Source organism: Cupressus sempervirens, chromosome 8 (genome assembly GCF_028749045.1).
Source record: "Cupressus sempervirens isolate cs-2001-9-10 chromosome 8, ASM2874904v1, whole genome shotgun sequence".
Lineage (NCBI taxonomy): Eukaryota > Viridiplantae > Streptophyta > Pinopsida > Cupressales > Cupressaceae > Cupressus > Cupressus sempervirens.
Window position 1 is genome coordinate 684,509,847 of NC_143125.1, and position 19,236 is coordinate 684,529,082.

Here is a 19,236-nt window from a genome sequence, read left to right on the forward strand (position 1 = left end):
ATATCCAATAAAAGTACCTAGGTTTTACAAGAACCTAGAACCTAGTTTAAAGACCAAAAAAAAACCAATAAATAGGACCAAAAACACAAACCATTAACTGTAACTAGCAAAAAAGACCAAAAGCTGAGACAAAAACCAAAGATCAAAACCCAATGAGAGCTACTACTATAGCTCTTTGATCATTTTAACAACCTCTTTTCTAATCTTTGCAGTGTCTTGAATGGAATCAATAATTGAAACACTAGCAGCCTCCTGAGCCTGCTTCTTAGAACTCTACCTGGTTCTCTTGCTTGGACCCCTTAGTGATATGATCTCTTCATTTGTGTGTTTTCCAAGATTGGTAGTAGCAGCACAGATACTTGAAGTCACCTATTCCATTTTATTACCACTTTCCTTAATAAGCATTCAGAGGTTTTGTTCATAATCCTTGAGTTTTTTTGGGATGTTTCCCACCTGCACTTCTAGCTAGCTAATTTTGGCATGGTCAGTATCATGGTTTTGTTGCACAATATCCATTTTCTTTTTCAAGCCCATAATTTTGTTATATATCCATGAATCAACTTGGAGAATGGAATTGACTTTTTTCTTAGCAGAGTGCAAAAAGGAAAGCATAGTTTCCCTCTGTAGAGAATCATTCTTGTCCTCTTCCACAACCTCTCTAGTAGGAGAAGCAATCTTATCTGTCTGTTCCTCCTCCCTTATCACAGTAGGGTCCTCATTTTTGTCCTATTCCACAACCTCTCTGGTGGGTGAAGCTATCTTAATAGTTTGATCCTCCTCCCTTATAGTAATAGGGTCCTCTTTAGCCTTTTCCATCTCTTCTTCACTAGCATCAATATCACTTTGATTACCCTCATCACCAGTATTACCCTATTCTATGTTTTCTTCATTGTTTTCTTCCTTATCCTCTTTCCCACTTTTTCCTTTTCTCTCTGAGTAACCTTCCATATTAGAACTAAAATCTCCAATATCTATGTTTTCCTCTTCCTCTAGAGTATCATCCTCTCTCCTTTTAGATTTCTCAGACTCAGTGTTTAGTTCCACCTTGTCCTTTTGAGAATGTGAGGATTTTTTCCTGAGAATCCTCTTCTTACCCTTAACATTCTCTTCATTCTTATTCTTTTTAGAATGAGAATTAGTAACAGAGCCCTTATTTTTATCTAATGAAGGAGTGGAAACAATGGACTTGCTTTTACAGTAACCCTCAATAAGGAGAATTAAACCTTCATGTAAAATAGGACATTACTCCTTCTTCCTATGAGCATGCAGACTTTGAAGCAATGAAAAACACAAATATAAAGGAAAAGAAAGTCTACCCCTGTGTTTGAAATGATTAAGAAAGACAAAATTAAGTTTATGTACTCTTTTATTTCTACTATCTAGAATGAAATGCTCATGGGTATAGGAAAGCACATCTCGCCAAATTTCCTTTATCTGCTCCACATTGTAGAAATCTCCACTTTTTTCTAGATTTTTCTCCTCACCATCTATTTTATGAAATTTTTTGAAAGCAGCATTAGAAATGTTGGTTTTTTTAGTGACTTTATGCCTTCTGTGGGTAAACTCGTGATCTCAGCTATGAAGTCCTTCATCAATTTCATAGCAACACCATGCAAAGAGACCCTATCCTCAGTCCAATTTTTGAAAAAGGCCATGGTGACATGTAGTTTGAACTTGTGAAGGCATTCCAAATAATTGGTCACCTTCCCCTTCTACAAAATCTTCCAAACATCTGTCCTAGCCTTCCATTCATCGTAATTTTTGGGTTCTTATTTTCATGGCTCACCTCCCATTTTTAGAGAATTATAGAGAATGCCTAAAACCAAAAGCAAGTGAAAGCCAAAAGCAAACAAGTTAAATAAATACCAAATTTTCATCACATCACATGAAACCTGTTTTAGAGATGATACGTACAAATCCCACCTTGTAATCACATAAATGTACCTCCTCGAGGAAGGAACACTAACAACCATAGGCCCACTACCAAAAATTATTAAATTTCTAATCTTGGCATATCTTTCCCACCTTCACATGAGTAACATCATAATTTATAAGGGCTTTAAGTTCAACGTTCTTGTATAGCTCACCAATCCACATCATTTTATAACCCATCTGGACTACATAATTGGCAACCCAATCAGCTACCCCATTAGCCTCACGATAAGTGTGGGATATTATGACTTTTTCAAATGTATTAATTAGAGATTTAATCTCCATGACCGTTGCCTCAATCGACCAAGTAATTGAATTTTTTTTATTGAGTATGTTAATTATATTTAATGAGTCACCTACCAACCATAGTTTAGGGTAACCTGAATTAGTTGCTAACTTCATAGTGCATAGAGCAACAATAGCTTCAGCAATATGTCTATTAGAATTACCTATAGGAATTGCAATGGCATCAATAATATTGCCAACATGATCTCTTAAGACCCCTCCACATCCTACTCTTCCCAGATTGCCCTTTGCAAAGCCATCAAAGTTCCCTTTAATATATCCATTAGGGGGAGTGTTCCATCTAGAAATTAATCTTGGGTTATCAATTTTCAAATTAGGACCTTGTGATCACAAAGGATTGTCAATTTGAAAAGTTTGAATAGCTTTCCTCTGAGATTTGAAATTTTCCTTTATTGCTTTAACAATATTTTATCCAAGCACCCATCCTGGAAAATCTTTATTTCTAAAGATTCTATTATTTCTTTCTTTCTAGATACCCCACTAGAGATGGGGAAGAGTTATTTTCCATAGCAGTTAAACATCAGGATCCCTAGGACACTTCCAACTTTTAGAACAAAGTTCAACATTATTTTGATGAACCCAAGATATATTCCAGTAGTTGAGAATCTCAACCCAAACTTGTTGACTACAAGAATAGTTCAAGAACAAATGGTCTCTGTCTTCAAATCCATTTTTACATAAGGTACATCTATTTACCACATTAATACCTCTTTTTTACAGATTATCTTGGGTGAGAATTTTATTTTGAAGCATAATCTAGTAAAAAATGTTTATTTTAGGTATGAAACCATTAATCCAAGCTTGTGACCAAAAAGGATGATTACCCTTCTCCCTAGAAGTAAAGAGAGTAGAAACTTTGAATTGACTACTAGGATTAGCATTCCATATCATCTCATCCTTATAAGTAGGATATAGAGAAAAAGCATTCAAACTTAATTGTATGTTATTGAAGCCTTGATCAATATTAGTCAAATTCACCCAAGAATTGTTATGCCAGTAATGACTCACTAAAATGTCATACCTTTGCTTACATATGTCAATTTGAGTAGTATCTTGAAAGTCTTCCAGTAGAGGATGATCCATTAACCAAACATTTTCCCAAAATCTCACCTTTTGCCTATTTCCAAATTTTGAGGAGCAACCCTTTCCAAGAGTATTCTTTGTCCCCTAAACTGCATCCCATATGGCAGATGGATGAAGGACATCGGGAGAAGAAAGGAAATCAGCTAGACTATTAACATTGAAAAGGTACTTATGTTTCCATATGGTACTCCATTCATTGTCATCATGATAAGTTCTCCAACCTCGTTTAGCCAATAGAGCTCTATTCATACTTCTTATTGTCTTGATTCCCAGTCCACCTTCTCTGATAGGCTTACATACTTGGTCCTAAGTAATCAAAGGAAACCTCTTTTTTCCTTTGTCCCAGTCCATAAAAAATTCCTCTAAATTTTTTCAATAGTATCTACAAATTTCACTAGAATTCTAAAAAGGCTCAAAGCATAAGTTGGTATACTTTGAAGACAAGCTTTGAAAAGAGTTAATTTACCTCCTTATCTTAAAAGATTTCCTTTCCAACCTGCCAACTTCGTATTGAATTTATTTATGAGATCTTCCCAAAAGGAATCATGAACTTTCAAACTTAAAGGTAGATCCAAATAGATAGAAGGGAAGGATCCAATAGAACACCCAAGGATATTAGCAATTTTATTCTATCTAGGAATAGGGGTGTTAATAGAAAACACAACACTTTTATTCCAATTAATCAATTGACCCGAAGTTGAAGAATACAAATTTAGAGCTTGCTTTGGGTTTCTGGCTTCATTGACTTCAGATTTACCCATAAAGATTGTATCATCAACAAACTGACCATGAGAGCAAATAAGAGGTTGGAAAGAAGGCTGCAAACCTTTAATAGCACCGTTTTGAACCAAATCCCCTATGTATCTCCCCAAACAATTAACCATAATAACAAAAAGAATGGGGGATAAAGGGTCTCTCTGTCTCAGACCACAAGAAGGATTGAAAAAATGAGAAGAACTACCATTGACCAAGACAGCTATAGAAGAGGTTGAAATCAACTGATAAATAGCTCCAACAACCTTATGGTCAAAACCAAAACCATATAATATTTTAGATAGGAATGCCCATTCAACTATATCATAGGCCTTAGCAATGTCTACTTTCATAATAAAACCGTGATTATTGGAACATGACAAAGAATGAATATTCTCATGGGTTGAGATAACAGAATTAAGAATTTGTCTACCTGGGATGAAGCCATTTTTCTAATCAACAATAATTGAAGGAATCACCAAAAGTAATCTAGAAGTAAGGACTTTGGAAATAATCTTATAGAAAGAATTACAAAGGCTGATCAGTCTAAACTAATCAGAAGAATTAGCTCCAACCTTCTTGGGAATCAAACAGAGTAATGTCGAATTGATTTCCTTTAGCATTTGTTTTGCTCCATAAAATTCCTTCACATCATCATAAACATCTTTTCCAACAAGTTTCCATAATTTCTGAAAGAAAAACATGGGAAAACCATCTGGACCAGGTGCTTTTTCTTCTCCTAGAGAAAAAACAACTTTGAAAATTTCTTCATCTTTGGGAATAGAGCTTAACAATTTATTTTGTTCCTTCAAAACTAAAGGTGGAATCACTTTGAGAAAATCAACCTAGTGGTCTAGATTAATATTAGGATCAACTGTCATTAAAGAAGAGAAAAAGGCAACCATTTCTTCCATAATGTCTTTATCCTCAGTAATTTTGAGATCCCCCTTTTTCAGATGTGAAATGTGAGTTTTAGCTCTATGCTTGAGGGTAGAGAGATGAAAGAATCTAGTATTTTTGTCACCTTTGCTCAACCATATCAATCATGATCTTTGTCTCCAGTAGATTTCTTCTTTAGTAATGATGTCATGATATTGGGCCAACTTATCATTTTCTTCTATAATAAGGTCAGGAGTGTATCCTTCCTTCTAAATTTTATCCTAAATTTTTTGGATGTCTTCTTTGATAGCAGATTTATTCTCAAAAATATTACCAAAATAATTTTTGTTCCATATTTTAACTTCTTTTTTAACATTTTTGAGCTTGGAAGCTACTCTATAGAGAGCAGTACCTTCAATGTCTATATTGCACCATTTAGCCAGTTTTCTTTCAAACTGAGGATGCTACAACCACATATTTTCAAATCTAAAAGGAATTTTTTTCTTGAAGTTTATCTTTACATCATTAAAGATTAGAGGAAAGTGATCTGACCCAATCTTCTGACAGGCTTCCAACTTACAAATAAAATATTTTTTCCAGTCAGGAGAGATAAGAGCATGGCCAAGAGGAGCCTAAATACATTCATTACCAACTCTCTTGTTACTCCAAGTAAACTAGATTCCATGGAGGTCCATATCCATTAAACCCTCCTTGTTAATGAAATCCATAAGATCCAATCTACCTTCCAGTTGACTCACATTTCCTCCCTTTTTCTCATGGTCATAGAGAGGAACATTAAAATCACCCATAATGATCCATTGACCAAGATAATGCTTACTTTTTATATTGGAGAGAGTTTCCTAGACCTTTTTTCTAAGGTTCTTATTGTTGGGAGCATATATATTGACAATATACCAATCTTCCTTACGATCAATGCTAGTGATTTTGGCTACCATTAGATATTTACTAGCATTCAAAATGGTTCCCAAATAATAGTTTTTCTTCCATAACATCAGAGTTCCCCCTGAAGCACCTTCTGAACTACTAGCATTTATTGAGTAATTTTTAAAGGATTTAATCTATTCAACCTTCTCTTTATCCATCTTTGTTTCTTGCAATAAAAGTAAATTTTACTTTTGCTCTCTAACAAAATTCCTAACAACATCAACCTTTTGGATGCTATTCAACCCCCTAATATTCCAAGTTATAATTTTCATTACTATTTTTTAGGGGTAAAATCTAGAATAGTTGCTTGTCTTCCATCAGCAATATTCTGCATACTCTCTAATTCTTTGGTTTTCCTAGAGGATCTTCTTATAGGTTTATCTAGGATACCAACATTTGGTTTCACCTTTGTTTGCTGATCCATTCTACTTCCAGATTTTTCCAGGGTATGATCAATAGGTTTCAACTTAACTTATTGATCCACTTTAGTTCTTCTAGTCTCTACCCCCTTAGAAACTGTATTGGTCTTTTTTTCATCCTTTTTCCTTTGATTTGGTTTATGCTTTGAGTCTTTTCCTTCCTCCTTTGAAACTTCTAGGATAAGATCATTCCTAAAAGGAACAATATCTTTACACTCAGTAATATCCGTCTCCTCTAACAAATCTCCAGAGTCAACCAGGATTTCCCCTTCCTCAAGAATCTCCTTCTCATCTAAATCTCCCCATCGATCTTCCATCCTTTGATAAATAACAATTTGTTTCGATAAATCTGCCAAGTCTTCTATTTTTTGTTCTGGCCTCACAAATTGAAACATGGATCCATTATCACCTTTTCTAGAGTTCTCTTTCTCAAGTTGTAGCACAAGTTTATTCCCCATAGATCTATTCCTTTCCTTTTGACTATTCTCGAAATCTTTATCAATGGCTTCATCTTGAGCTTTTGAAACCATGATCTCCTCCTCTTTCAGGTGAGAAACTTTAGGTTTACACACTTTCTTCTAAACTTTAGCCTTCTTCACTTCCTTTTCAGTTCTTGAATGATTCTTACTTTTATTGGGACAATTTTTAACCAAATGACCCTATTTTTTATAGGCATAGCAAGAATTTGGAAGATCTTCAAACATAATTTCTTGTGTTTTCTTTCCAAGCTTGGAAATTAATTCCACCTTTTCTAGAAGATGATTCAGATTTGTCATCTTAACATAAAGTCTAGCACTATGAAGTTTGGTTTTGGCAACCGTAGCATTATCCAAAGCCACTAGTTCACCAAATGAGCTAGCAATACCTTTAAAAATATCTTCATGCCAAAATTCTAAAGGGGGGCTAGGGAGTCTAGCCCAAATTAGGGTGGTTAAGAAAAAAGAGTTAGATAAATCCATATTAGGCTCCCATTTTTTAATAGTGAGAGAACTTTTCCCAAATGATCATAAGCCTCCATAGTGAACCAGATTCATATCTTCCTTATAGTTGAAAATAAATGAGAAAAAGTTATTCATCATGGGAGCAGTATCAACATCCCCTTTAATAACCCATTTTCGTTTGACCATTTTCCTCAGAGAATCTAAATCTGGTCTAACCCCTAAAAATTTGCCCACTAGGGTAAAATCCATGGAAGACAGAAAAATCAACTAAAGGATTCGGGATAAAGATTTGAAACTCACCTTTCTGCCAACAAGATTTAGCGGTCATCGATGGAAAGGATGATTTACCATTAGGTTTTTTTCCAAAAAGAGAAGACCAAGTCCTTTGCTCTGAAAACCCTACCTTTGGCTCTTCAGAAAACTTTTCCTTATTGGTCTCAACAATAACCAAAGGGGTTTTATCCTTCTCGAAAACCTATCTCGGTGCATGAACTACAGAAGGGGAGTTCAAGAGAGGGTCTCAGACCCCACAACATGTGCCTGAATCACATATAGACTTGTCCATATTGGCCATAAAGATACTTTTTGTCCCATCATTCTTTGGTAGATTCTTCTCAGTACCCCCTCCAGTTCCTCTAGGATCTATACCTATTGCCAAATTCTCCCCAACCAGTTTCCCGCCTTCCTACGAACCAAATAATTCAAAAAATGTGAGAGCACCCATCCTCATTCATCCTTTTGTCTCTTTCCATATTGCTTTTCCATAAATCAAATAATTAAAATACAAAGGATTGTGATTTGACTTAAATGGAACAATCATTAATGTACCTATAGGCATTGATAAAGTGCAACCAACATCACCCAAAAAAATAGATGAAAACAAAATAGTTGAAGCCAAACTAAAATAGAAAATGGAAAATTAAAAAATGTGTATGCTCAAGGAAATTTCAGACATTCTTGTGTAATGAATGCCCCTGAAAAGTTTAGCAACAACACTATTGCATAGAGAACAAAACATATACAAAAACCAAGATTGGGAAACTTTTCACCAAAGGATAATATGAAATATAAATAAGTATTCAAGAAAATCCAAAACTTGATGACATGTCTAAGCTTAAAGATAAATCAATATTTGAATCACTTATCCATCAATCAAAGACCTAGACTATTACATCCCAAATTTTGACCTAATTTTAAATTTTCTCATAGCCATTAGATTGAATGGATTTTTTTTTTCATAATCATGTGAAGTAGGTAGTTATTTATATCCGTTGTATTTGTTTTTGTTTTTTTTTAAAGAGGGATAAATGCTTTGACCTAGAGCTATGAACCAGTGAGGCCACAAAAAAGGGATCTCATCCCCATTAGATTTGAACATTGATGGCAAGGATAACAACTCAACAACTTAACCATCACAACATGTCACTATTTACCCATTGTATTAATTGTTAATGAAGATGGTCGTTATCCATTATTTGTCATGTGATGTTTAGCAATTGCTTGATTTTTGAATTATGGTTAATAATTAAATTCTTTTAAATATTTATATGAAAATTTATTATTATGGAACTTGTTATTATGGTGGAAGCATTTCACTAGTGATTGCAAGAGAAGATGAAAGGGGAAGCATTGCTAAATGGGATCAACGAAATGGGATACTAGCTTAGTCTAGTCAATAGAATTGACAAGTATGACCTTAAATTACCTTGGTAAGGACCTAATGACTTGAACTTCAAGATAAAACTGAAGGACCCACATGAGCTAGTGAATAAATAATTTAAAAAACATAAAATAATATATACCTAAGTACACATAGATATAAACATAAAGTGACACCATAATATTATTGTCTTTACAATAAAATTATCCTACCTCATTAATATATCTATGTGTAAGTAGATAGATATAAACCATAATTTTTTTTTTCTAATTTATAGCCTTCAAATCTTCTTCCATCCTTTTATTCTTTTTTCCTGTTTGAAATTGATTGAACACTTCGCATTTTAATTGGCATTCAAAAGCCAAGATATTTCTTTATGTTATGGCTTCTTGGAAGCCAAGGAGTCATGCTACTCTTTATATTTTGAAGTCAAAGGAGATGGAAGGCAGCATTACTCTTATTTTCTTACATCACCCGACTTCCTTGTTTATGCATACGACTTATGTATTCATCATTGCCTTCTTACATTTAATCGACAACCTTTTCTTAGTGTCGATATCACTATTGTTATCAATTTATAACCATAACATTTTTCCTTCCCATAATTTCTTGAACATATAGTTATTCTACCAAAAATCGTGAGCAACCTAATACTAGGATTGCATTCAAGATCTTTGCAAGCAAAGGTGAGGTAGGTTGCTAAGTGTCTAGCAAAACTCCATTTTTAGATTAATCTAGGTTATGTGGATATCCAAATCCAACATTGCAATATGATTTTTCTTGATCAAATGTTACAACGAAACTAAATCTTCTCTAAATTAGATTTGTTTATGGCAGTTTAAAGCCAAGTAACCATGTTATGAAATCATGATTTATTATGCCATTGGAGATTAGAGTTTAACAATATTTTATGCAAATCTTTAAGAACATCTTCAAATCACAGATTGTGATAAGTTAGAATATATATATATATATATATATATACATATATATATATATGTATATATATATGTATATATATATATATGTATATATATATATATATATATATATATATGTATACATATATATATGTATATATATATATATATGTATATATGTATATATATATATATATGTGTATATATATATATATGTATGTATATATATATATATATGTATATATGTATATATATGTATATATATGTATATATATGTATATGTATGTATATATATGTATATATATATATATATGTATATGTATGTATATATATATATATATGTATGTATATATATATATGTATGTATATATATATATATGTATGTATATATATGTATATATACATATATATATATACATATACATATATATATGTATATGTATATACATATACATATACATATACATATATATATACATATATACATATGTATATATGTATATGTATATATATATGTATATGTATATGTATATATGTATATATGTATATATATATCATAAATTAGTTGAGAATCAATAGATAGAGTCGATTTCTCTGAGATTTGGGCACCTAAGACGTACCAGATGTATAGCTATTAAAAAGGTGAAGAGATGAGACAAAATTTGTAATGACATAGAAATAAAAGTCAGATATGATGAATTAAAAAACTAAAATCATTTTATTAATAGCTCATACTCGTCCTTATTATTGTCTCTTGTTGTCAAGTCAAACGGTGATGATCAGGTCACTAAACCCAGTAGAAAACCTTGGCCATGTTCATTTAAAGACATGTTTTTCATCTATGATCACTTGATGTCAGTGGTGTCAGTTATGCAGACATGTCAGTCCATAACTATGTGGACATTGTAAACACTAGAATGCTCAATTGGATGAACTAAAAGTATCCCAAGCCTGATCCTGGGGTAGAGAGAGTCTTTCTAATTCAATAGATTGTGTGGGGATAAGTACGGTACAAGGTTGGGAGGTTAAGCTTAAGTCAATGCTTCTCCTCTTACCAAAATTTTAGGCTTGCAAAACCAACTAAAGACCCATTGGATAATACTTGTATGTTTTCTTTCTCTTCTTTCCATGTTAAGTATTTAGTTTACTTGTATGTAGAAAAAGATAGTTAATCATTATTAGATTTGTAGTTAAATTTAGTTAAGCTGATAATTGCTATAGTTATTTTAGTGAATTGATATTTCAATTGATCATTGATATAATTATTTTAGTTAATCATTATTCTAGTTATTTCAGTTATCATTGATACAGTTATTCTCAGTTAATTGTTAATTGAGTTATTTCAATTGATCATTTATACAGTTATTTTTAGTTAATCATTAATCTAGTTATTTCTGTTAATCATTGATATAGTTATCTTAGATGAACATGGTTATTTCAGTTAATCATTGAAGGTTAAAATTGTTAATGTCCCATGAAAAGGAATTCAATTGTCTATTCAATAATTGTTGAGAAAATCTCATTATAAATCGTCTTTGTTTTTATTATGAAAAACCATTTGTTACATATAGTACCAAAGCATGTTGTGTTTGACATTGAACCTAGGGCACACTACTTACTAGTAAACCTTAAAGTTGTTATAATAAATGTACAAGATGCAAGTACATAAAACACCTCACAAGAAGGCTCGACATCCCATCTTCTTGTACTTAATTAAAAATATGCCAAACTTTGATTATACTTGCTGCTCTATGCCCAAAGATAATGAAACTCTGAACCAGGCCTTGCAACGAAAGAAGAAGGAAAGAGTCAGGTGGACTCCTAATAAACCAGCATATAAGAACAAACTAATTCAAAATTGGAATGCTTGGCAGGGCAACTCTCTTCTACATTTCCACAAATCTTGGATGGTGCGAGATATGTACAAATATGAATCGGAACTAAATGCTGAAAATTAAATTCCATGATGTAAACATCCTTAGTAGAGGAAATTTTTGTAAATAAGGCTGTCATGAATGTAGCAACAAAAAGTGCTAAAGTTAATTAAATAAATTTATTTATTCATGTGTTATATGCACTTGCAAAACTCTTTTAATTTGTTGTAGGCATACTTAAAAATATGTATACAATAAATTAACAACAAATTTTGTAAATTTCCAGGTTAAACTAGTAAACAAACAAAATGAGCAACAATGAGAATGTTGCAGGTCATGACATGGTCCATGAAAATACACAATCATCCATTGATTTATTACTTCAAATTTCGCAAGAAACACAATTGAAGTTGGGTAATATAGAAAAAAGAATGAATGAGATAGTAGCCTAAATGGGGCATAACCAAGAGGAAATGTAGTCATTACCTCCTCTCAGAATAGAGATAGAAGTCTTCGAATACAACAAGAAAACCTCTTCACCCACTCAAACTAAAAAAAAAGAAACAATAAATAGTGAGTGATCTATTCACAGATACTAAGAAGATCAAACCACCCAAATTTTTTCGTTCTAAATTCAAAGAGGATGCAAAGGCTTCGTTAACTGAAATGGAACAATACTTTGGAATTAGAAGCTTTTTAGAAACTTCAAAAGCAGTTTGGGGAACATATCACATTACTGGAGAAGCCGCTACATGGTGGGAAAACCCCAAGGTTGAGCAAAACATTAAAACCACTGAAATTACCTAGGAAAAATTTGTAACCATTTTTAGGAATCATTGATTACCTCAAAACTTTTATGACAAAAAATTGTTGGATTTCCAAAACGTGAAGAAGGGAGATATGACTATACACAAGTACTGAGAGAAATTTACCTGACTACTGAAGTATGTACCACCATGTCAACAAGATAGAAATCTAAAAGTGAGAAAATTCATCGTGGGTCTAAATAATAGAATAGGAGGAGCAGTTGATGTTCTCACTCCTCGAACCATGGAAGAAGCTATAGAGAAGGCTATCCAACAGGAATACAAAATCAAGAGAGATGACACCATTCGAGATAATAAAAGGAAAGCAAATTGGAATACAATAGGTACAGATACTAGATAGCAGAAGAAACAGTTTAAGGATTATAAGTTTGGTAAGCTAGAATCAAAAGGAAATAGAATCAAGGATTTCAAAAGTAATTTCAGTACAAGTAAAAATAATAAGAGCAATCAAAAGAAGGGGCCACCTTTAGAATGTTACAATTGTAGGGAGATCATTATTCTAATAAATGCCTCATCAAACCCAACACCAATCACCTGCATCGACCACCTCTTCCACAACAACATCATTTTTATCAGCAAAGAATCCATGCAACCCTTGACAATAGACAAGTAAAACAACAGGTAGGCCTAATTGAAACTCTAGGTAAGATCTATAGGAATGCTACCTCTATTTTAATTGATATTGGAGCTTCTAAATGTTTTATATCGCATAAACTATTAAGTAGATTTCCAAAGAGATCTAGTTTTATGAAAAAACCATGGACAATTGAGTATGCAAACTAGTCAAGGGCTAAGGTAGAGCAATGCATGTTTGAGGCTCGGGTTGACTTTCCAAATTTCTCCACTGAATTGAATTTGTATGTAGCACCTCTTGGGTCTTACAACATTATTATAGGCATTAATTGGCTCAGTGAGCATACGGACAAGGTGGATTGTCTTGTTAACATTATAGATTGCCTGGATGACCAAGGCAAACCAACAAGCATTATAGGGATTAAACATGAAATTAAATCAAAATAGATTTCTACCATGCAACTTAAGAAATGTAGAAGAAAAGGCTATGAGATTTTTGCAATAAGAGTCAAAGATATGAGAGATCCTATAAACACCACTTATGGAGATGACTACATTTTTGAAGATGGGAAAATTAGAGAAAAGTGAGAGGAATCTTTCAAAGAAAAATATCCCTACTTAAAGAATTATCAAGATGTGTTTCCCAAAGAACTCTCCAATCTACCACCATCCCAAGTCTTTGATTTTACTATAGATTTATTACTAGGAGCACAACCCATTTCTCATGCACCTTATCGAATGACCACCATCGAATTAATGGAGTTGCAAATACAATTACAAGATATGTCAAATAAGAAATTGATTCAGCCCAATGTATTGCCATGGGGAGCCCCAATATTGTTTGTTAGGAAGAAGGAAAAAACCATGAGCTTATGCATAGATTACAAAATGCTCAATAAGGTTACTATCAAGAATCGGTATCCACTTCTTAAAATTGACAATCTCTTTGATCAAATGAAAGACACAATACCATTTTCAAAAATTGATTTGAGGTTAGAATATCACCAACTTCATATTAAGGAAAAAGATATTCAAAAAACTGCATTCAGAACCAAGTATGGGCATTATGAATTCATAGTGTTAACTTTCGGGTTAACCAATGCTTTAGCATCTTTTATGAACTTAATGAATAGCATATTCCAAGATTGCCTAGATAAGTTTGTGTTGATCTTTATAGATGATATTCTAATCTTTTCAAAGAATGAGGACGAATATCAAGAACATCTGGAAAAAGTCTTACAAAGGTTAAGAGAACATAAATTATATGAAAAATTGTCTAAGTACACTTTCTATCAAAATAAAATTTAGTATTTAGGACACATTATATTAGCTCAGGGAATAGCTATAGATCCATCAAAAATCAAAGCAATTAAGGAATGACCTATACCTTAAAATGTAATAGAAGTTAAAAGTTTCATGGGATTGGTAGGGTTCAATAGGAAGTTTGTTAGAAATTTCTTCAAGATAGCCTACTCGATTACATCACTTCAGAGAAAGGAAGGAAGTTTGTATGGACAGAAAAGTGTCAATCAACTTTTGAATACTTGAAGGAAAAGTTAACCGCAACACCCATATTAAGAGTATGTGACCCACAAAAGAAATTTGTTGTTATAACTAATGCATTTGGAGAAGGAGTAGGAAGTCTGCTAGTGCAGGATGAGTAGGTAATTGCATATGAATCTAGGAAATTAAAGAATTATGAATAGAATCACGCTTCTCATGATTTGAAATTAGTTGCTATTGTTCATGCTCTTCAACTGTAGAGACATTATTTGATTGGAAAACCTTTTGATCTATGATATAACAATAATGGCCTAAAATATATTTTTACTCAACCAAATCTTAATGCTAGACAAAGAAGATGGTTGGAATTTTTAGTAGACTATGAATTTGACATAAGTTACATCAAAGGCAAGGAAAACAAAGTGATAGATGCCTTAAGTAGGAGGAGACACATTTTTGCAATGGATACTATAAATTTCAGATTAAAGGACTAGATTTTACAACATCTAGAGCATGATGAATTTTATGCAAAGATCAACCTAGCTCTCATCAGAGACCCACAAGACTCCAAGTATTCAAAATTTAGGATAAAAGAGGATGGCTTGTTAAGATATTATAATAGGATTTATATACCTAACAAAACATAACTTCAAAGAATGATTTTGGAAAAATCTCATTTAGCTCCATATTCAGGATACCTTGGAGTAACTGAAATGTTGTTAAATATAAAACCTCTATATTTTTGGAAAGGAATGAAAAGGGAGATAACAGAATTTGTGGTAGGATGCTTGGAATGCCAAAGAGTAGAAGTTGAACATTGATACCCAGCCAGTCTTTTGCACCCAAACAAGGTACCATAATAGAAACGACAGATAATCTCCATGGATTTTATACAAGGATTTCCTATGACATGGAATAGACACAATACCATTCTGGTAGTAGTAGATAGATTGACAAAAGTTGCTCATTTTATACAAAGAAATCTAACAGATGGAGCACTAGAAATCGCTCATAAATTCATAAAGGAAAATTTCAAATTGCATGGAGTTCCATAGAAAATTATTTCAAATAGGGATGTTAGGATAACTTCCAGATTTTGGAAAACATTATTTCCAACATTAGGTACTAAACTAAACATTAGTTCAACTTATCATCCTGAGATAAATGGTCAAATAGAAAGAGTAAATTGAAAATTAGAAGATCTTTTGAGAGTACCGATGGGAAATGTATTTACCTTTGGTAGAATTTGCTTATAACAATTCCTAGCAATCCACCATTAAAATCGCCCCCTTTGAGACTCTATATGGTGAGAAATGTAGAACTCATGTGAGCCAGAATCGATTGGAAGATAAGATTATTGTTGGGCCTGAAATGCTTAACGAAATGGAAGAACAAAAAATCCAAATTCATTAGAGATTGAAGGAAGCCAATGATAGAGAGAAAAGTTATGCATATGCAAAAAAAACATCTACGAAATTCTTAGTAGGAGAAAAGGCATTATTAAGAGTAAAACCTTAGGAGAGTACTATCAAGTTTGGTAAGAATGCCAAGTTAGCCCCAAGGTATGTGGGACCCTTTGAAATATTAGAAATTGTAAACCCAGTAGGCTATAGAATTGTCTTACGACTAGCCCTTGCAAGAATGCATGATGTCTTCCATGTGTCATACATTAAAAAATACATTACTCAACATGATCATGTAATTGATTGGAACCTATAATAGGTGTGAGAACCAAGGGTGGTGGAAATAGAACCACTCAGAATACTCGAAGTGTGCAAGCTATGCTTACAAAATCGAGAGGTGACTCAATGCAAGGTCCAGTGGGATCAATATGCAAAAGATAATGCCACCTGGGAAGATTATCATGAAATCTTTTAAAAATACCCTCATCTTTTGTCCAAGGCTAGAACCTAAACCTTTGCTTCCTATAAATAATCTGAATAGATATTGTTTAAGTTTTTTTGTGATATGCGTAGGGGATGATGAAAAGTTTAAGGGGGAGGGTATGTTACATCCCAAGTTTTGACCTAATTTTAAATTTGCTCATAGTCGTTAGATTGAACGAATTTTTCTTTCATAATCATGTGAAGTAAGTAGTTATTTATATCTATTGTATTAACTGTAAATGAAGATGGTCGTTATCCATTATTTGTCATGTGGTGTTTAGCGGTTGCTTAATTTTGGAATTATGGTTAATAATTAAATTCTTTTAAATATTTATATGAAAAATTATTATTATGGAACTTGTTATTATGGTGGAAGTATTTCATGGGTGATTGCAAGAGAAGATGAAGTGGGAAGCATTGCTAAACGGGATCTATGAAATGGGATACTAGCTTAGTTTAGTCAATAAGATTGGCAAGTATGACCTTAAATTGCCTTAGTAAGGACCTAGCGACTTGAACTTTAGGATACAACTGAAGGACCCACATGAGCTATTAAATAAATAATTTAAAAATATAAAATAATTTAATTAAAATATAATACTTACCTCAAAGGCTTTTGAATGATCTTTTACCATATTATCATAATATATACCTATGTACGTACACATAGATATAAACATAAAGTGACATCATAATATTATTTTCTTTATAATAAAATGATTTCACCTCATTAATATATCTATGTGTATGTAGATAAATATAAAGCATTATAAAAAAAAATTCGATTTATAACCTTGAAATCTTCTTCCATCCTTTTATTCTTTTTCTTGTTTGAAACCAATTGAACACTTGACATTTTAATTGGTGTTCAAAAGCCAAGATATTTCTTTATGTTATGGCTTTTTGGAAGCCAAGGAGTCACGTTGCTCTTTATAATTTGAAGTCAAAGGAGACGGAAGGCATCATTACTCTTATTTTCTTACATCACCTGACTTCCTTGTTTATGCATACGACTTCTATGTTCATCATCGCCTTCTTACATTTTACTGACTACCCTTTTCTTAGTGTTGATATCACTACTGTTATCAATTTATAACCATTACATTTTTCCTTCCCATGATTTCTTGAACGTACAATTATTCTGCCGAAAATCGTGAGCAACCTCATACTAGGATTGCATTCGAGATCTTTGCAGGCAAAGGTGAGGTAGGTTGCTGAGCATCTAGCAAGACTCCATTTCTAGGTTAATCTAGGTCATGTGGATATCCAAATCCAACATTACAATATGATTTTTCTTGATCAAATGTTACAACAAAACCAAATTACATAGTAGTAAGCTACAACTTTTATCATGATGAATACCATGTTTGATATTATAGGATAGATATTCTCTAAATCATATTTGTTTATGGCAGTTAAAAGCCAAGTAACCATGTTGATTTATTATGCCATTGGAGATTAGAGTTTAACAATATTTTTTGCAAATCTTTAAGAACATCTTCTTCAAGTCACAGATTGTGATAAGCTTATATATATATATATATATATATATATATATATAATGAATCAATTGAGAATCAATAGACAGAACCAATTGCTTTGAGATTAGGGCACCTAGGACTCATTGGTTGTATAGCCATGGAAAGGTGAAGAGGTGAGATGGAATCTACAATGACAGAAATAAAAGTTAGATATGATGAATTAAAAAATTAAAATCATTTTATTAATAGCTCATGCTCGTTCTTATTATTGTTTCCTATTGTCAAGTCGAGCGGTGGTGATCAAGTCATTGAACCCATCATAAAACTTTGGCTAAGGTTGTTTAAAGGCATGTTTTCCATCTATGATCACTCGATGTCAGTGGTGTCCGCTATATAGGCTTGCCCGTCCATAACTGTGTGGACATTCTAAACACCAGAATGCTCAGGTGACTAGACTAAGAGTATCCCAAGCCCGATCCTGGGGTAGGGAGGGCCTTTTTAATTCAATAGATTGTGTGGGGATAAGTATGGTCCAAGGTTGGGAAGTTAAGCTTAAGTCAATGCTTCTCCTCTTACCAAAAGTTGAGGCTTGCATGACCAACTAAAGACCCACCAGATAATACTAATATGTTTTCTTTTTCTTCTTTCCATATTAAGAACTTAGTTTACTTGTGTGTAGAAAAAGATAGTTAATCGTTATTATCGTTATAGTTAAATTCAGTTAAATTGATCATTGATATAGTAATTTTAGTTAATCAATATTTCAATTGATCATTGATATAGTTATTTTAGTTAATTGTTATTCTAATTATTTCAGTTGATCATTGATACAATTATTCTTAGTTAATCGTTAATCTAGTTATTTTAGTTGATCATTGATACAGTTATTTTAAGTTAATCATTAATCTAGTTATTTTAGTGGATCATTGATATAGTTATTTTAGTTAATCATTTCAAAAGTTAAAACAATTAATGTCCCATGAAAAGGAATTCAGTTATCAGTTCAATAATTGTTGGGAAAATCTTTTTATAAATCATCTTTGTTTTTGTTATGAAAAACCGTTCATTACATGGACACAACTATAACTGAGATTGCACCTTTAGAAGAAATTAAGCCTCTAGGTATTTTCCAAGATGCAAACTCAAAGGAAATGAACTTTTGAAATCTCTTTTATGCATGCCCACGTCTAAGGGGCATTACAAATAACTTATCCTTTCAAAATTTGTGAAATGGGAGTTGATGCACCAAAATGA